Below are 21,570 nucleotides of genomic sequence, written 5' to 3'. Positions count from 1 at the left end.
GAGATGGACTTGTAACCCTGAGATTGTCCATGCTTTTCCACCATTTTTATCAAATCCATTCTTTGAGGTTTTTGTGTGGAATGTGTCAGATTTGGCTATCTTTATCTGACAGAAATGCGGGGGATGGGCAATATTTTTGGCCATGACTGTATGTTTTTCTTTATTGGGGGGCATTTACAAGCATATTAGAATGGGAGCATTTACAGCAGGGGTGCTCAGCCTGTGGCCCTTGGAACCCTCTAATGTGGCCCTCAAACTAGGGAAGCACACTTCTATTAAATCCTGCAGGTTTGGTGCTCTTTCTGAAGGTGTACCAAAACTCATGAATGCAGAAGTTTTAGCGCCATTTCACAAAGTGCGCCACACCCGCAAGATATAATAGAAATCTATGGCAAAGCGCAGCTAACCCACAGGAAAGCTGCAGGCGCACTGCACCCCCCCACGTAGGGGGCTCAGGATAGCAAGGGCTTGTGTACATATGCGGTTTGGGGAGCATTAAAACCCCTTAGATGAGATGTGTTTTTACTGCCCCCTCTTTTTCCACCCACTGGTGTAGCAACGGGTTACAACGGAGACCCATGCTCCAGGGGGCCCGTGTGGCCACCCTGTCACATTCTGTTTTATATTTGGACAACCGTTGAAATCCGGCTTCTCCACCTCTCCCTCCCATCCGAGGCTGCAGCAGGAAAATGTTCATTATGCTATTTCAAATAAATAAACATCAAAATTTTGAACCATTTCATTGTGGCCCACGACCGGTTACCAAATCACTTAAGTGGCCCCCGCTCTTCAAAAGGTTGGGAACCCCTGATGTATATTATTATTATACAGGATTTATGGCGCCAACAGTTTGCTCAGCGCTTTACAATATAAAGGGAGACAATACAGCAACAATACAGTTCAATACAAGAGGGATAGGAGGGCCCTGATCCTGGGAGCTTACAATCTAAGAGGGAGGGGCTAGTGGTACAAAAGGTAGTAACTGTGGGGGATGGACTGGTAGGAAGAGTAGAAAATTCCATTATTAGCTGAGGGCAGGATAGGCTTCCCTGAAGAGAGAGGTTTTCAGAGATCGCCTAAAAGTGAGCAGAGTAGGTGATAGTCTGATAGATTGGGGTAGAGAGTTTTAAAGGATGGGAGAGGCTCTGGAGAAGTCCTGGAGACGAGCATGGGAGGAGGGACAAGGGAGCTAGAGAGCAGGAGGTCGTGGGAGGAGCGGAGAGGACGGTTTAGGTGATATTTGGAGACAAGATTGGGGATGTCATTTGGAACAGAGTTATAAATGGCTTTATATGTTAATGTTTTGAATTGTATCTGTTGGGCAATGGGAAGCCAGTGGAGGGATTGGCAGAGAGGGGTGGAAGTCATTAGAGGGATTGACAGAGAGGGGTGGAGGCCATTGGAGGAATTGGCAGAGAGGGATGGAGGACACTGAGTGGAGGCCAGTGGAGGGATTGGCAGAGAGGGGTGGAGGGATTGGCAGAGAGGGATGGAGGACACTGAGTGGAGGCCAGTGAAGGGATTGGCAGAGAGGGATGGAGGACACTGAGTGGAGGCCAGTGAAGGGATTGGCAGAGAGGGATGGAGGACACTGAGTGGAGGCCAGTGGAGGGATTGGCAGAGAGGGGTGGAGGGATTGGCAGAGAGGGGTGGAGGCCGGTGGAGGGATTGGCAGAGAGGGGTGGAGGCCGGTGGAGGGATTGGCAGAGAGGGGTGGCAGATACAGAACGGTTAGTAAGGTGGATGAGTCTGGCGGCAGCATTCATGATAGACTGAAGAGGGGATAGCTTGCGATGAGGTCGGCCAATGAGGAGGGAGTTACAATAGTCGAGGTGAGAGATAACCGGGGAGGGAATAAGTTGCTTAGCAGTTTCCGGGGTTAGGAACGATCGTATCTTGGAGATGTTGAGAATAAATACAACCGAACAAATGTCCAAGCAATTCCATATGTGATACAAACCAGCTGCGGTATTCCAGTTTATGTTCTATACTTTCAGTTGCAGCATTTTCCGGACACTTTAGGTCTGTCACTCGTCATGCTCCACATACTGTAGGTATAGTATATCACATTTCCTGCCCCCCCCCCCCCCCCAGACATAAACAATCTGGGTCCCGGCTTGTCAGCACACAATCTATAATACGGAATGTTACGTTTATACTTGTCATAGTCTCCTTAGACATGAGCAGGCGCAGTGTGTGATGAGCGAAGTAAAAATGTCACTTTTTAACTCGACTTTCCTTCCCACGACCTCTGACTGCGTTCTGCGATTTCAGCAAGTCAGTGAATCAGCTCAGTGCTCTTGGCTGGGAGAAGAACTCAAAAACTAATTTATCAGAGATCATTCATCACAGCCTGCGCATGGCCCCCGCCACCAATGGTTCACATGCTGAACAAGAACAAGAACAAGGCTGCTTTTCCTACTCCTGACAACAGAATACATGCTTTGACTGAAGCCAGGTCCTCGGCTTTTGATCAGGGGCGTCCCTAGGCAGGTGCGGGGGGTGCGCGCCGCACTGGGTGACACCTACTGCACGGGGTGACACCGGACCCGCTCCACAAAAAGGTAAGTTGTAAAGTAATCTGACGATCCCTGCAGGATGGTTCGGATCTGTGGATTGAGCATACTGGATCGGAGTCTGATTCATTATGCTCCCCAATCTGCAGATCCGATCCAGCCTTCGGGGATCGTCGACATGCAACCTATACGGGGTGACACCAGACCCGCTCCACGAAAAGGTAAGTTGTAAAGTAAGCTGACGATCCCCGCAGGATGAATTAGATCTGTGGATTGTGAATAAGGGATTGGAGTCCGATCCATTATGTTTCCCAGTCCGCAGATCCGATCCAGCCTGCGGGGATCATCGGCATGCAACCTATACGGGGTGACACCGGACCCGCTCCACGAAAAGGTAAGTTGTAAAGCAAGACGATGATCCCCGCAGGATGGATCGGATCTGCAGATTGAACATAATGGATCAGAGTCCGATCCATCATACTTCCCAATCCGCAGATCCGATCCAGCCTGCGGGGATCATTGGCATGCAAACTATACAGGGTGACACCGGCCCCCTGGTCAAGCCCCATTATAGGCCTTTTAATTGCTTGTCACCGTGTGTCTAATAATACCTACAGCTTCAGCCCTGAGGAAGGGAGAGGCATTTCCCTGAAACGCATTGGCTTCACCTGATGCTCTTATTCCATAAACATTTCAAATAAACCCTTGGGTGTTCCAGGCACCGGCATCTTCAGTGTGGGCACCCAGCTTGTGGCTTCACAGCTGGGTGCCCGCTGCGCATGCGCGAGTAGCGCTGCGCCTCCTGAATGGCCCCGTCGTCTTCTGGGACCTGTCACGTGTCCCAGAAGACTACGGGGATGGAGGGAAGGAGGACAACTTCCGCTTCTGATCACCTAGGCGATCACAGCGGAAGTGGGAGCGGGTACCTGTCAATTTCGGGTACCAGCCCCCCCCCCCCCCCCCCGTTCCCCAAAGGTGCCAATCCTTAATGGGGAGCCGGGGACCAATATTTAGAGCAGAAATTCCTGTTTTGGGTGGAACTCCGCTTTAAATAACTAAAGGGGGGGGGGTCAGCCAGTGATGTCACCAAGTTATTCAAAGCGGAGTTCCACCCAAAGGGAAGTTTCGCTTTAAAGATTGGTCCCCCTTGAGACCTCATCGGTGTCCTCCTGCTCCTTTCACAGTCCAATCACAGTCTAGGGGTGGGAGCTGACTAAGAAGTCTTGCTCACTGCAGTAAAGCACAATGAAGGGCATCATTCAGGATCTGCTGTCTGGATGAGCTGTACAAACATTAGGACTGGACAGACAGTGTATTTAGAGGTTTGCCTGAGGTAAAGCTTTTAAAAATGGCAAAAATCAGTCTTGTCATTCTTCCGATATGCTCTCTCCTGAGGTCTGCTGGCAGTCCCAGACTCAGTGGATGATGACAAAACCAACACGGCAGGGTGAGCAGCTGGTTGTTCTCGGCTCATTACCGAACATAACCAGATCTGTTGGATGATCGGTCTTCCGAAGCCACAGATTGTACGTAACATACACCGTCACTATATTAAATGGATACTCTCTGGAAAAAAAAAAATATATATATATATTACAAGGACTTCTGAACAGAGAGAAGCCAGAAGAGTCCGCATTGCAGTGTCCAGGTTGTCAAGAAGAGGTTTACGGAGAGAAATATTTATGAAAATGCTTAATGCCTGGCAGTCATGTTAATTGTGTATAATTATGAAGTAGCGCTGTGATCCCTCCTTCCTTTAATAGCAAATACAATAAATGTTACTATTTATCTATATAAATATCTATATATTGTATCCATATTTCCTTTAGATTGTAAGCTCCATGAGCAAGGCCCTCCTACTCCTTCTGTATTGTGGTAATTGTACTGTCCCCCTTTATATTGTACAGCGCTGCGGAAACTGTTGGCGCCATAAATCCTGTATAATAATAATTATCATTATCTGTCTATCATATTATGTCTTTCTTTTTCTCTCTCTCTCTCTTTCTCTATTTCTTTCTCTCTTTCTTTTCTCTCTCTCTCGCTGTCTTTCTTCATCTCTCTTTCTTTCTCTGTTTCTCCCCCCCCCCTCTCTCTCTCTCGTCCTTTTCTCTCTCTCTTTCACTCTATCTCTCCCCCCCTCTCTCTCTGGCTTTCTTTCTCACTTGTCTTTCTTCATCTCTCTTTCTTTCACCGTTTCTCTCTTTTTCTCCATCTCTCCCCCCCCCCTTCTCTCTCTCTGGCTTTCTTTCTCTCTTGCTGTCTTTCTTCATCTCTCTTTCTTTCTCTTTCTCTCTCTCCCCCCTCCTCTCTCTCTCTCTCTCTGACTTTCTTTCTCTCTTGCTGTCTTTCTTCATCTCTCTTTCTTTCTCCGTTTCTCCCCCCCCCCCCCTCTCCCTCCCCCCCTCTCTCTCTGACTTTTTCTCCCTTGCTGTCTTTCTTCATCTCTCTTTCTTTCTCCGTTTCTCTCTTTTTCTACCCCCCCCCTCTCTCTCTCTCTCTCTCTCCTCTCTCTCTCTCGTTCTTTCTTTTTCTCTTCCTTTCTCTCTTTCTTTCTCTCTCTCGTTCCTCTCTCTCTCTCTCTCTTTCACTCTCTCTCTCTTCCCCCCTCTCTCTCTTTCTCTCTTTCTGGCTTTCTCTCTCTCTCTCTCTTTCTCTCTTGCTGTCTTTCTTCATCTCTCTTTCTTTCTCTGTTTCTCTCTTTTTCTCCCCCCCCTCTTTCTTTCTTTCTTTTTCTCTCTCTCTCTCTCGTTCTCTCTCTCTCTGGCTTTTTTTCCTCTCTTGCTGTCTTTTTTCATCTCTCTTTCTTTCTCTGTTTCTCTCTTTTTCTCCCCCCTCTCTCTTTCTTTCTTTCTTTCTCTCTCTCTCTCACCATTCATAACAACAAACATACTTTGAACAAAGTTTAAGGCCCCTTTCACACAAGCGGACTGATCTGGTTCACCTGTCCATTTTTCCATTTTTCAGTCGGACCCAATCAGATCCTCCATTCTTCTCTATGGAGCTGCAGGTGTAAACAGACATGCGTCCACTTACACCCGCCTACCTCTGATCTGACCTGCTAAAAACAAAAAGAATGAAACGGGATCCATTACCCTCTGTCTGGGCAGATCAGAGAGCAGTTAGGTGTAAACGGACAGCCGGTCCGTTTACATCTAACTGCCCATAGAGCAGAGCGGACACAGACCTGTTATCTTCCTGCTACACTCTGCTCAGCTGACAGACCCCCCCAACTGAGAAAGCGGACTCCGCCCCGTGTGCTAAGGGCCATAAACCAAATCACATGAAGAACAGAAAAGTCCATGGATACAAATGTATTATAAAGAATCATGAATAAAACATTCTCCATAAACACACGGGTGGACTCCGCTTTGTCTGGCCACTGATAACCCGCTGAGAGGAGCCGGTGGATGACACGTCCTTGTATGCTCTCCTTATGCAGAGCGGACACAGACGCATCCTGCTCTCCGCTATGGGCAGCCGGATGTAAACAGACCAGATGTCAGTTTACACCCACCTACCCTCCAATCCGACCTGCCCAGATGGAGGGGAACAAATCCCTGTCCGTTTGTTTGCTGATTGGATCAGATTGGAGGTAGGTGACACAAGTCTGTTTATACCTGCTGCACCATAGGGGGGGGGGGTCCAATCGGGTCCGTCCGAAAAACAGGTGGACCTAATTGGACCGCTCATGTGAAAAGGGTCCAAAAATAACTCATTACCAACTTTGCAGTTTAACAATCACCATTGATTTTTTTTCTTTCATCAGAACCGTATTCTCTAAGCATCATGTGTGCTGGCCCATTGTTATGGAACAAAGGTGTTGGAACCAGGTTAAAGCCCAGTAGGGCCTCCCTATGTTACCTGTCATCTGTCTGTGAAGATTTCAATAAAAACAAATGTGTCCGTTTGTGCTTCCTCGTCCGTCATGCAACAACACCGTGCTCATTGAAATAATCCGAATGTCTAAACACAACTCCACTGACACTCATCTGTTGTAAATAACTCCATGTAATTCCTTTCCTATTTTTCATATTTGTCTGGAGTCTTCCAACCCTCATAAAACAAGCGCTTTTATAGTGTAGTGTCCACATTTATTGAGTCACATTAAAGCTCTTACATTCAAGTGTTACTAAGCCCCGGACCCTACACTGCTATATCCGCTCTCCCTGGACCCCGCATTCACTACATCCGCTCTCCCCGGACCCCGCATTCACTATATCCACTCTCCCCGGACCCCGCATTCACTATATCCGGTCTCCCCGGACCCCGCATTCACTATATCCGCTCTCCCCGGACCCCGCATTCACTATATCCGCTCTCCCCGGACCCCGCATTCACTACATCCGCTCTCCCCGGACCCCGCATTCACTACATCCGCTCTCCCCGGACCCCGCATTCACTACATCCGCTCTCCCCGGACCCCGCATTCACTACATCCGCTCTCCCCGGACCCCGCATTCACTACATCCGCTCTCCCCGGACCCCGCATTCACTATATCCGCTCTCCCCGGACCCCGCATTCACTATATCCGCTCTCCCCGGACCCCACATTCACTATATCCGGTCTCCCCGGACCCCGCATTCACTATATCCGGTCTCCCCGGACCCTGCATTCACTATATCTGGTCTCCCCGGACCCCGCATTCACTATATCCGCTCTCCCCGGACCCCGCATTCACTATATCCGCTCTCCCCGGACCCCGCATTCACTATATCCGCTCTCCCCGGACCCCGCATTCACTACATCCGCTCTCCCCGGACCCCGCATTCACTACATCCGCTCTCCCCGGACCCCGCATTCACTATATCCGCTCTCCCCGGACCCTGCATTCACTACATCCGCTCTCCCCGGACCCTGCATTCACTACATCCGCTCTCCCCGGACCCTGCATTCACTATATCCGCTCTCCCCAGATCCTGCATTCACTATATCTGGTCTCCCCGGACCCTGTATTCACTATATCCGCTCTCCCCGGACCCTGCATTCACTATATCTGGTCTCCCACCAGAACACAGAACATGAAAATGCAATTATTTTAGTAAATATAAACTGCTAAATACCTTTTCTTATCAGCAGTATATAGCAGTCTTGAGACTTCAATCAGTGTCCAGCAGAGCACTGGTTAAAGCTTGTAGGAGGAGTTTTCATTCTCCTCTCACTGTCCTATGAGACTGCAACACCCCTGACCCTCTGTCTGGACAGTGCTGATTGGCCCTGTGCTGATCACATGCACCCTCCCAAGAAAAAGAAAAACTCTCTAGTAATACACACCAAACTGAGCATGTGCAGCTCCAGGCTCTACTCTCTCAGGAGATGAGTCGGGGACAGTGGAAGAAGGGGAGGCTTAGAGAAGACAGGATCAAATAGCCTTTTTTCACAATGCAGAGGATTAACCCCTTAGGTTTCACAGTGAGTATAACAAGCATTCTTTACCGCATCTACGGACTGATTGTACTGTTTAGTAACACTTTAACTGGTGCCTAAAACTGCGCCTGCGTGGGTTTCCTCCAGGTAGTCTGGTTTCCTCCCACACACCAGACGTGCTGGTAGGTAATTTGCTCCTCTCTAAATTGGCCTTAATATGTATGAATGTGAGTTAGGGGACCTTAGATTGTATGCTCCTCGGGGGCGGGGACTGATGGAAATGTACAATATATATGTAAAGCGCTGCGTAAATTGATGGCGCTATACAAGTACCTGCAATAAATAAAACCAGCATCACACAAAATACAAACCATATACAAACAAAGAGAAGAAGGAGAGAAAAGCATTCATTATACATTCACATGTGCAAGGTTTTGAAGAGCACATCAATAAGTCTTGAGCAGGTGGAGACTTTCCAATGGTGGTCAATGGTGAGCAAGTCCCTCCAGATGGATGTGACGTGCTTGAAACCAGGAAGTTAACCAAGGAAACACCAGGAAGAGCCAACAGAAGCAGCAGAACATGTCTATCACATGGGTGAGAACCACTGTGGACAGCAAGGAAGTGTTGCAGGCCAGACAGACAGGCATGATGACGTCATATGTGACATAAATGGACATGGTTACGTATTTGTGGGCGTGGTCCTCTTTGTCAAACTGGACACGGCCCGCTCTGCTCTATGGGCAGTCAAATGTCAACGGACCTAACTGCACTCTGATCTGATCTGTCCAGACAGAGGGAAATGAATCCCATTTCATTCTATTTGCTTTTAGCAGATCAGATCGGATTGGAGGTGCCTGGGTAATTTTAGGGCGTTCATTATTATTATTATTATACAGGATTTATATGGCGCCAACAGTTTGCGCAGCGCTGTACAATATAAGGGAGACAGTACAATTACAATACATTTCAGTACAGAAGGAATAGGAGGGCCCGGCTAAAGGAAGGGGGGAGGGGATACAAAAGGTGATAGCTGCGGGGGCTGATCTGGTGGAGGTGATTCAAGTACAGTTCTTAGGTGGAGGTGGGGTAGGCTTCCCTGAATAAGTGAGTTTTCAAAGGCAGACAGGGTGGGGGCTGACCGGACATACTGGGGTAGGGTGTTCCAGAGGATGGGAGAGGCTCTAGAGAAGTCCTGGAGGCGAGCGTAGGAGGAGGTGATAAGGGAGCTAGAGAGGAAGATATCATGGGAGGAGCGGAGAGGGCGATTTGGGCGATATCTGTGGATGAGGTTGGTGATGTAGCTATGGGCAGTGTTGTGGATGGCTTTGTAAGCTGTGGTTAGTATTTTATACGTTGGGTTAGTGGAAGCCAGTGAAGGGATTGGCAGAGAGGGGCAGCAGTCGCTGATCGGTTAATGCCCTTTGCAATTTTGATAGCTGTGGGAGATGATCTGGTGGAGGTGACTCAAGTACAGTTCTTAGGTGGAGGTGGGGTAGGCTTCCCTGAGTAAGTGGAGATTTCAAAGATCGCCTAAAGGCAGACAGGGTGGGGGCAGACCGGACATACTGGGGTAGGGAGTTCCAGAGGATGGGAGAGGCTCTGGAGAAGTCCTGAAGGCGAGCGTGATAGCTACGGGGGATGATCTGGTGGAGGGGATTCAAGTACAGTTCTTAGGTGGAGGTGGGGTCGGCTTCCATGAAGAAGTGAGTTTTCAAAAATCGCCTAAAGGCAGACAGGGTGGGGGCTAACCGGACATACTGTGGTAGGGAGTTCCAGAGAATGGGAGAGGCTCCGGAGAAGTCCTGGAGGCGAGCATGGGAGGAGGTGATGAGGGAGCTAGAGAGGAAGATATCATGGGAGGAGCGGAGTGGGCGATTTGGGTGATATCTGCGAATGAGGTTGGTGAGGTAGCTAGGGGCAGTGTTGTGGATGGCTTTGTAAGCTGTGGTTAGTATTTTGAATTGCATACGTTGGGTTAGTGGAAGCCAGTGGAGGGATTGGCAGAGAGGGGCAGCAGTCGCTGATCGATTAATACCCTTTGCAATTTTGATAGATGAGGGGGATGATCTGACAGAGGTGACTCAAGTACAGTTCTTAGGTGGAGGTGGAGGTGGAGGTGGGGTCGGCTTCCCCAAATAGGTGAGTTTTCAAAGATCGCCTAAAGGCAGACAGGGTGGGGGCTGACCGGACATACTGGGGTAGGGAGTTCCAGAGGATGGGAGAGGCTCTGGAGAAGTCCTGGAGGTGAGCGTGATAGCTACGGGGGATGATCTGGTGGAGGTGATTCAAGTACAGTTCTTAGGTGGAGTTACGGTGTGCTTCCCTGAATAAGTGAGTTTTCAAAGATCGCCTAAAGGCAGGCAGTGTGGGGGCTGACCAGACATACTGGGGTAGGGAGTTCCGGGGAATGGGAGAGACTCTGGAGAAGTCCTGGAGGCGAGCGTGGGAGGAGGTGATGAGGGAGCTAGAGAGGAAGAAATCATGGGAGGAGCGGAGCGGGCGATTTGGGTGATATCTGCGGATGAGGTTGGTGATGTAGCCGGGGCAGTGTTGTGGATGGCTTTGTAAGCTGTGCCTAGTATTTAGAGTTTTATATGTTGGGTTAGTGGAAGCCAACGAAGGGATTGGCAGAGAGGGGCAGCAGTCGCTGATCGATTAATACCCTTTGCAATTTTGATAGCTGTGGGAGATGATCTGGCGGAGGTGACTCAAGTACAGTTCTTAGGTGGAGGTGGGGTAGGCTTCCCTGAATAAGTGGAGTTTTCAAAGATCGCCTAAAGGTAGACAGGGTGGGGGCTGACCGGACATACTGGGGTAGGGAGTTCCAGAGGATAGGAGAGGCTCTGGAGAAGTCCTGGAGGCAAGCGTGATAGCTACGGGGGATGATCTGGTGGAGGTGATTCAAGTACAGTTCTTAGGTGGAGGTGGGGTAGGCTTCCCTGTGAGTTTTCAAAAATCGCCTAAAGGCAGACAGGGTGGGGGCTGAGCGGACATACTGGGGATGGGAGAGGCTCTGGAGAAGTCCTGGAGGTGAGCGTGGGAGGAGGTGATGAGGGAGCTAGAGAGGAAGATATCTTGGGAGGAGCGGAGTGGGCGATTTGGGCCGTATCTGTGGATGAGGTTGGTGATGTAGCCGGGGCAGTGTCGTGGATGGCTTTGTAAGCTGTGGCTAGTATTTTGAATTGTATACGTTGGGTTAGTCACTAACCGTTAGTGGAAGCCAACGAAGGGATCGGCAGACAGGGGCAGCAGTCGCCGATCAGTTAATGCCCTTTGCAGTTTTTTCAGCACCCAATAAAAAGACAACGGTGTCCGCCTTTCACCCGCCGTTAGTGTCTCCTCCGCGTCAGCGGCGACTTCTCACTCTGGACCGACGCGTTTCGCAGTAACACATTTCTCGGCAGGTATGAGATCTCGGCCTCTTTACGGTTGATAGTTGGACCCCGAGTCATGCCGTACGTCGAGTGACCGCAGAAATGGGAAACTTGCGTTCGGTATAATCACGTCCTCTTTCAAGGAAACCAAAGTATTTGAAATCTAAAAAAAAAAATATTTCAAGAATTACTTAATGGTTCATTAAAGCAATTTACTAATGGATTAGGAGCGTTTGAAGCGGTGAGCTCATGTCAGTTCCACGGCTCGGCGCTGAGAACAAATCCGCTAAAATATGATTTCTGACACAAATTAGTCACGTACGAGGCCTCAGGGGCTGCAGCTCTTAATTGGTGGTATCTTTGTGGAAATGGAGGCGTTGTACTGTCAGACCTGAAGGAACTCGTGTAAGCGATACGATCGATCTAATGATACACATGTCAGATTATTCCTCTTCTGACGAGCTTTCTGTTTAATGCCTGTCACATGGTGTTCTTTGAGGTTGCGCTCGAGCAGGACAGAGGAGGGGGCGGAGTGATTAGAAAAAAGATTTTGGGTTTGGAATCTCTGAAATATTGTTACTCATCATAAATGTGTGGATTGAGAGCAGGTTTTTTTTTTTTTTTTACCTGTTTTTTAACCCCTCGCCGATCGGGAACTCCTACCCCCTTCCTGCTCAGGACAATTTTCAGCTTTCAGCGCTGTCGCACTTTGAATAACAATTGCGCGGTCATGCAGCACTGTACCCATATGACATTTTTATTATTTTTTTTCACACAAATAGAGCTTTCTTTTGGTGGTATTTAATCGCCACTGGAGGTTTTATTTTTTGCGCTATAAACAAAAAAAAAAAATTAAAAAATATAAAAGTTTTTCTTTGTTTCTATTATATCCACTATATCCGCTCTCCCCGGACCCCGCATTCACTATATCTGCTCCCCCCGGACCCCGCATTCACTATATCCGCTCTCCCCGGACCCCGCATTCACAATATCCGCTCTCCCGGACCCCGCATTCACTATATCCGCTCTCCCCGGTCCCCGCATTCACAATATCCGCTCTCCCTGGACCCCGCATTCACTATATCCGCTCTCCCCGGTCCCCGCATTCACAATATCCGCTCTCCCGGACCCCGCATTCACTATATCCGCTCTCCCCGGACCCCGCATTCACTATATCCGCTCTCCCCGGACCCCGCATTCACTATATCCGCTCTCCCCGGACCCCGCATTCACTATATCCGCTCTCCCCGGACCCCGCATTCACTATATCCGCTCTTCCCAGACTCCGCATTCACTATATCCGCTCTCCCGGACCCCGCATTCACTATATCCGCTCTCCCCGGACCCCGCATTCACTATATCCGCTCCCCCCGGTCCCCGCATTCACAATATCCGCTCTCCCGGACCCCGCATTCACTATATCCGCTCTCCCCGGACACTGCATTCACTATATCCGCTCTCCCCGGACCCCGCATTCACTATATCCGCTCTCCCCGGACCCCGCATTCACTATATCCGCTCTCCCCGGACCCTGCATTCACTATATCTGCTCTCCCCGGACCCCGCATTCACTATATCCGCTCTTCCCAGACTCCGCATTCACTATATCCGCTCTCCCCGGACCCCGCATTCACTATATCCGGTCTCTCCCTGGACCCTGCATTCACTATATCTGGTCTCCCCGGACCCCGCATTCACTATATCTGGTCTCCCACAGTACACAGAACATGGAAATGCAACTATTTTAGTAAATATAAACTGCTAAATCCCTTTTTCTCATCAGCAGTATAGAACAGTCTTGTGACTTCTATCAGTGTCCAGCAGAGCACTGGTTAAAGCTTGTAGGAGGAGTTTTCATTCTGCTTTAGGAGGATGCTGGACCCCTGACCCTCTGTCTGAACAGTGCTGATTGGCCCTGTGCCAATCACATGCACCCTCCCAAGAAAAAAAAAAAACCTCTCCAGCAATACATACCAAACTGAGCATGTGCAGAGTGACTCCACACAATATGTCTTATCAGGAGATAAGAGGGGGGATACTAGAAGAAAAGGGAGGATCAGAGAAGACAGGATCAAACAGCGTTTTTACACAATGCACAGGATTAACCCCTTAGGTCCCACAGTGAGTATAACAAGCATGCTTTACTGCATCTACAGACTGATTGTACTGTTGTGGGTTTAGTAACACTTAAAAAAAAAAAAAGAAGAAAACTAATGCAGCCACCACATCCAATGATTGGTAAGCTGCAATGTATTACATTTTCGGGTTTGCCACTTTAAGACATGCCAGTAGCCATGGCCGGGGGTTAGGCTACATTTTTCTGTTTGGTAATTTTTGTAATTGTAAGCTGGATCCAAGTGAGTGGAATGAATAGAGCATGGCTGTAGGCGGAGCCAGCACGTGTAGCCCATCCCATCCATGACAGCCTGACAGGGTGTTATTATAGTAATAAATCCTGCACGTTCTCCGCTGCCGTCCTGCTCAGGAGCCCAGTATGACGTTCCGTGACTCTGGCTGGATTGGGTTTTACAATATTCACATTGAAAGCTGTAAGCGGCATTTTCTGACTTAAAGGGGAGCCGCTGTCTTTCTAGTCACTTTTTTCTGTAACCTCTTCACGCCGGCCAAACGCAAATGTGCGGCCTCCTGGAGGCTGGGCCTAGACGCCGAGCGGCCGCACATTTTACGTTCTGTTAAAAAAGGACATAAGTGCCGAGAGCGCGCACCCTGCACACATGTCCGGTACTCACGGAAAGGTCCCGATCTCCTGTTTCGATTGGGACCAGGGGCGGACTGACCATTCAAGCACTCGGACACTGCCCGAGGTCAGTAGGGGGCCCCATGAGGTGCCCCTGGTACCTTTCATAGGCTTTTTTGGGTGTGGTTTGAGCGTGGATGAGGACAGAGGGGCCCTTTGATCCTCTATTGCCCGGGGGCTCCATGAGTTGTCAGTCCGCCCCTGATTGGGACCTTTCCCGATCATGTGACCGCCGTGACGTCGTGTCACAACGGTCACATGACCCTAAACCCCACCCCGCCTCCCGGCTTCTGAAACACTTAAAGGGCCAGGAGGTGCCGCCGTGAAGGGGTTAATAGACCGTAGAGGTGTAATTCATCTGTTTAACCCCTTCCAGTCCGGACACTTTCCCCCCCTTCCAGTCCGGACACTTTCCCCCCCTTCTAGTCCGGACACTTTCCCCCCCTTCCAGTCCGGACACTTTCCCCCCTTTCAGTCCAGACACTTTCCCCCCCTTCCAGTCCGGACACTTTCCCCCCTTTCAGTCCAGACACTTTCACCCCCTTCCAGTCCGGACACTTTCCCCCCCTTCTAGTCCGGACACTTTCCCCCCCTTCCTGTCCGGACACTTTCCCCTCCTTCCAGTCCGGACACTTTCACCCCCTTCCTGTCTGGACACTTTCACCCCCTTCCAGTCCGGACACTTCCCCCCCCCCCTTCCAGTCCAGACACTTTCCCCCCCTCCAGTCCGGACACTTTCACTCCCATCCAGTCCGGACACTTTCGCTCCCTTCCAGTCCGGACACTTTCACCCTCTTCCAGTCCGGACACTTTCACCCCCCTCCAGTCAGGAGGACACTTTCCCCCCTTCCAGTCCGGACACTTTCCCCCTCTTCCAGTCCAGACACTTTCACCCCCTTTCAGTCCAGACACTTTTACCCCCTTCCAGTCCGGACACTTTCCCCCCTTTCAGTCCAGACACTTTCACCCCCTTCCAGTCCGGACACTTCTACCCCCCTTCCAGTCCGGACACTTTCCCCCCCTTCCTGTCCGGACACTTTCCCCCCTTCCAGTCCAGACACTTTCACCCCCTTCCAGTCCAGACACTTTTACCCCCTTCCAGTCCAGACACTTCCCCCTCCCCCCCTTCCAGTCCGGACACTTTCCCCCCCTTCCAGTCCAGACACTTTCCCCCCCTCCAGTCCAGACACTTTCACCCCCTTCCAGTCCAGACACTCCCCCCCCCTTCCAGTCCGGACACTTTCCCCCCCTTCCAGTCCAGACACTTTCCCCCCCTCCAGTCCGGACACTTTCACCCCCCTCCAGTCCAGACACTTTCACCCCCTTCCAGTCCGGACACTTTCACCCCCTTCCAGTCCGGACACTTTCACCCCCCTCCAGTCCAGACACTTTCACCCCCTTCCAGTCCAGACACTTTCACCCCCTTCCAGTCCAGACACTTTCACCCCCTTCCAGTCCAGACACTTTCACCCCCTTCCAGTCCAGATATTTTCATCCTCTTCCAGTCCGGACACTTTCACCCCCCTCCAGTCCGGACACTTTCACCCCCTTCCAGTCCGGACACTTTCACCCCCTTCCAGTCCGGACATTTTCACCCCTGTCCAGTCTGGACACTTTTACCCCCTTCCAGTCCGGACATTTTCACCCCCCTCCAGTCCGGACACTTTCCCCCCTTCCAGTCCGGACACTTTCACCCCCTTCCAGTCCGGACACTTTCCCCCCCTTCCAGTCCGGACACTTTCACCCCCTTCCAGTCTGGACACTTTCCCCCCCTTCCAGTCCGGACACTTTGCCCCCCTTTCAGTCTGGACACTTTCACCCCTTTTCAGTCCAGGCACTTTCACCCCCTTCCAGTCTGGACACTTTCACCCCCTTCCAGTCCGGACACTTTCCCCCCCTTCCAGTCTGGACACTTTCCCCCCCTCCAGTCCGGACACTTTCACCCCCTTCCAGTCCGGACACTTTCACCCTCTTCCAGTCCAGACACTTTCCCCTCCTTCCAGTCCGGACACTTTCACCCCCCTCCAGTCAGGAGGACACTTTCCCCCCTTCCAGTCCGGACACTTTCCCCCTCTTCCAGTCCAGACACTTTCACCCCCTTCCAGTCCAGACACTTTCACCCCCTTCCAGTCCGGACACTTTCCCCCCCTCCAGTCCGGACACTTTCACCCCCTTCCAGTCCAGACACTTTCCCCCCCTCCAGTCCGGACACTTTCACCCCCCTCCAGTCCAGACACTTTCACCCCCTTCCAGTCCAGACACTTTCCCCCCCTTCCAGTCCGGACACTTTCCCCCCCTTCCAGTCCGGACACTTTCACCCCCTTCCAGTCAAGACATTTTCATCCCCTTCCAGTCCAGACACTTTCACCCCCCTCCAGTCCGGACACTTTCACCCCCTTCCAGTCCGGACACTTTCACCCCCTTCCAGTCCGGACATTTTCACCCCTGTCCAGTCTGGACACTTTTACCCCCTTCCAGTCCGGACATTTTCACCCCCCTCCAGTCCGGACACTTTTCCCCTTTCCAGTCCGGACACTTTCCCCCCCGTCCAGTCAGGACACTTTCACCCCCTTCCAGTCCGGACACTTTCCCCCCCGTCCAGTCCGGACACTTCCCCCCCTTCCAGTCCGGACACTTTCCCCCCCTTCCAGTCTGGACACTTTGCCCCCCTTTCAGTCCGGACACTTTCACCCCTTTTCAGTCCGGACACTTTCACCCCCTTCCAGTCTGGACACTTTCACCCCCTTCCAGTCTGGACACTTTCCCCCTTCCTGCCCCCGGACCAATTTTCAGCTTTCAGCACTATCACACTTTGAATGACAATTGCACGGTCATGCAACACTGTACCCATATGAATTGTTTTGTATTTTTTGAGACAGATAAAAAACTTTATTTTGGTGGTATTTATTCACCGCTGGGATTTTTATTTTGTTTTGCTATATAAATGGAAAAGTCCAAACATTTTGAAAATTTATAAAATTTTGCAAATAAATAATCTTTCTTCATAAATCTTGGCCAAAATGTATTCATCTATCTTTTTAGTTAAAAAAAAAAAAAAATTAGTTTATAACCAAAAATTATAATTTTTTAAAAACATTTTTGACATTTTTTTTTTTTTTTATATTATTATTTATGGCTTTTTTTTTAAAACATACTGTCACCCTAGCAGTATGGTGTCACCATGGTGACACTGTACTACTTGTGGGGGGTGATGACGATTTTTTTTTTTTTTTTACACTGATTGCTTTTACACCCATAAAGGTTGTAAAAGCAATCAATTCTCCTTCTCTCTGGCTGCATTCTTGCCCAAACTCAAAAAAGCATATGAAAAAGGTACCAGTCCACCCCTGCTCAAGACTATCCATCATTTTAAAAGGGTGCCCCATTCTAAAATGCGAAAAACTTTTCTAAGTGTTATATAACTCAGCAACACCCACACATGTAGGACACCCAACATTGGAGATGATTTATTCTTCCAAAGTAAATACACTTCTGCACACCGGTACTGACTAGTATTCCAATGTTTCTCCTCTCCCTCAATTTTTATCCATCAGTCACCCGCACAGAGAATTGTGGACCCGCGGGCGGCGTGCCATTAGTTCTAATGGTACGCCGCCCGCACTGAAAACTGCAACTGTACTGGGGACCTCGGCTGCGTTTTCCAAAGAAGTGCCGGGACTTCTTCCCTGCGTGTCACGGGGCACGGGAGTCCAATCAAATGAATGGGCTCTCGTGCCCGTGCAAAACGCGGCCCGCACTGCTGCATAGGTGTGAACCCGGGGTAAGTCCCTTTTTCTATGTTTGCAGACTTTCTATCACGCAGATCATTTCAGCTATTGTGGAGTTGTCATTTCCCCTTCTCACCTTTCTCCTGTGATATAAGATGGGTTGGGTTTAATTGATGAACAAGTCGGTGCAGGTGAACCGTGTCATCAAATGGAAATTGAAATGGGTGTTAGCATGTTATATTCTCGCTGACAGGTGGAAAGGTTATGTTTGTATCGGCTGCCAAAATGTATTTCCTTAATGGGGAACACGGGAAAAGAAGTAAATGCTTTGATACATTATAGTCACCGACAGGGGCGGACTGAGAACTCATGGGGCCCCCGGGCAATAGGGGATCATGGGGCCCCTGTGCCCTTGCCCAAACTCAAAAAAGCCTATGAAAAAGGTACCAGGGGCATCTCATGGGGCCCCTTACTGACCCCGGGCCCTCGGGCAGTGCCCGAGTTTCCAAATGGTCAGTCCGCCCCTGGTCACCGAATATATTTGAATGTGTGGGGTTCACTCCCTGTCAGGGGCGGACTGACAACTCATGGGGCCCCCCGGGCAATAGGGGATCATGGGGCCCCTGTGTCCTCGCCCACACTCAAACTATACCGAAAAAACCAGGGGCATCTCATGGGGTATACCGATACCAGGGGCATCTCATGGGGCCCCCTACTGACCCCAGGCCCTCGGGCAGTGCCCGAGTTTCCAAATGGTCAGTCCGCCCCTGGTCACCGAATATATTTGAATGTGTGGGGTTCACTCCCAGTCAGGGGCAGACTGACAACTCATGGGGCCCCCGGGCAATAGGGAATCATGGGGCCCCTGTGTCCTCGCCCACACTCAAACCATACCCAAAAAAACCTATGAAAGGTACCTGGGGCATCTCATGGGGCCCCCTACTGACCCCGGGCCCTCGGGCAGTGCCCGAGTTTCCAAATGGTCAGTCCGCCCCTGGTCACCGAATATATTTGAATGTGTGGGGTTCACTCCCAGTCAGGGGCAGACTGACAACTCATGGGGCCCCCGGGCAATAGGGAATCATGGGGCCCCTGTGTCCTCGCCCACACTCAAACCATACCCAAAAAAACCTATGAAAGGTACCTGGGGCATCTCATGGGGCCCCCTACTGACCCCGGGCCCTCAGGCAGTGCCCGAGTTCCCAAATGGTCAGTCCGCCCCTGGTAACCGAATTTATTTGAATGTGTGGGGTTCACTCCCAGTCAGGGGCGGACTGACAACTCATGGGGCCCCCGGGCAATAGGGGATCATGGGGCCCCTGTGTCCTCGCCCACACTCAAACCATACCCAAAAAAACCTATGAAAGGTACCAGGGGCATCTCATGGGGCCCCCTACTGACCCCGGGCCCTCGGGCAGTGCCCAAGTTTCCAAATGGTCAGTCCGCCCCTGGTCACCGAATATATTTGAATGTGTGGGGTTCACTCCCAGTCAGGGGCAGACTGACAACTCATGGGGCCCCCGGGCAATAGGGGATCATGGGGCCCCTGTGTCCTCGCCCACACTCAAACCATACCCAAAAAAACCTATGAAAGGTACCAGGGGCATCTCATGGGGCCCCCTACTGACCCCGGGCCCTCGGGCAGTGCCCGAATTCCCAAATGATCAGTCCGCCCCTGGTGCGGGGAAACCGGTCTGGCACAGCTGTGTGTTTTGTTTACCAGATTTAGGACACATAAAGGCTCCATGTACACTGCAGCTGATAATCTCACGTTCAGGAGCTTTTCTGCGTTTTTTTCAGCAGCGCCTGAACTCTCCCTAATGTGTTCCTATGTGTCCGTGTACACATTGTCCTTTACAGACAGTTGAGTTTACAGTCGTTTTTTTTGAACGGAGCAAACTTGCGTTCAGGAGTAGATTTTACCGGCATTTCAAATGCTTGTAAACGTGGTTAACCGCGTTTATAAGCATTTGCGGTTATAAGCGCTTTTTTTAACTGTTCCATGTCCAGATGCTGTCCGGAGCCGTTTTTTATCATCAGAAATGCACGCATTCTCTCTCCCTAATGTTCTCCTATGGCTCCATGTACACATCTTTGTTTACAGTCCTTTATAGGCAGTTGAGTTTACAGTCGCTTTTTTTGAACGCACCAAACTTGCGTTCAGGAGTAGATTTTATCAGCGTTGCAAACGTCGAACGCTTGTAAACGCGGCTAACCGCGTTTATAAGCGTTAGCGTTTAGAAGCGTTTTTTAACTCTTCCATGTCCAGATGCTGTCCAGAGCCTTTTTGCATCATGAAAAATGCATGCAAAGTATTTTCCCGGTACTCAGATGGACCCGGTACAGGGGAGGACTGACTATTTGGAAACTCGGGCACAGCCCGAGGGCCCGAGGTCAGTGGGGGCCCCATGAGATGCCCCTGGTGCCTTTTTGATAGGCTTCTTTGACTTTGGACAAGGACACAGGGGCCCCATGATCCCCTATTGGGGACACAGGGGCCCTATGAGTTGTCAGTCCGCCCCTGACCCGGTACACCATACTTTGAGGTTTCGTATGAAAGAAAATATGTTAGACACGGCTGCAATAATTTCTGCACAGAAATGAGCCGGAACACATCCAAACACCACAAAAATAAAAAAAAACAGCGAATCTCAACAATTACTGCTCTCTCTGCTTCTGCTCTCTCTATTTCTCTCAAAATGTCTGAAATAGTTAATTTTTTACTGTTTTTCAGTGCATTCTGGGCATTTGGGAAGGTGTCCTGAGGTTACCTTTAAAAAACACCAAACGCTTGTAAGCGTATGTAAACGCGGCTAACCGCGTTTATAAGCGTTTGCAAAATTTTTTTAACTCTTCCATTTCCAGATGCTGTCCAGAGCCTTTTTTCATCATGAAAAATACATGCAAAGCGTTTTCCCGGTACTCAAATGGACCCGGTACACCATACTTTGAGGTTTGATATTTTAGATGCTGCTGCAATAATTTCTGCACAGAAATGAGCCGGAACACATCCAAACACCACAAAAAACAACAACAAATACTGCTCTCTCTGCTTCTGCTCTCTCTATTCCACTCAAAATGTCTGAAATAGTTAGTTTTTCAGTGCATTCTGGGCATTTTGGAAGGTCTCCTGAGGTTATCTTTTAAAAAACACTTCTAAACGCAAACGCGCATAAACACGGCTCAACTGACATTTTTTAACCTATGTTTTTTAGCAGTTTCCATTGATCAGAAGAGCTTTCCAAATGCCCCGTGTACATGGGCCCTAAGTGGGTGCTTACAATCCCATAGACTCCCCACACTCAGCCCGGGTTCACACTGATGCGGTGCAGAATTCTCAGCGTTTTCAGTGTGAATTCCGCACCGCATCAGAATCGCGCCCCGTTCATGCGAACCACTGCGGGTGTGTATGTTAAGTTAACAACACCCCAAAAACGGTCCGCGATGTGCAGAATCGGATCGCATGGGTGTGAATACCCATGCGATCCGATTCTAGTGTGGACCAAAAAAAGGGTCCTGCGCCTTTTTGGTGTGGTGCGATTAAAGACATACAAAATGTATGACTCCAACCGCACCGCACACAAATCGCATGTGATTGGCACAGGAATGCGGTGCGCTTCCTGTGCGAATCACATGCGATATACCGCACCGCATATATGTGAACCCGGGCTCAATCTACATTTTCCAGCAGTCAGCTTCCATCGTTCAGAAGTGTCCCGTGTACATGGAGCCCAAGGCACCATGTACACGGGGCGTTTGGAAAACTCTTCTGAACGATGGAAACTGACTGCTGCAAAACGTAGGTTAAAAAACATCTGTTTAGCCG

The sequence above is a fragment of the Staurois parvus genome, unplaced genomic scaffold (genome assembly GCF_062004578.1).
Source record: "Staurois parvus isolate SC_StPar_1 unplaced genomic scaffold, SC_StPar_1.0 ptg001669l, whole genome shotgun sequence".
Classification (NCBI taxonomy): Eukaryota; Metazoa; Chordata; class Amphibia; order Anura; family Ranidae; genus Staurois; species Staurois parvus.
Note: the sequence above shows the minus strand (reverse complement) of the source record.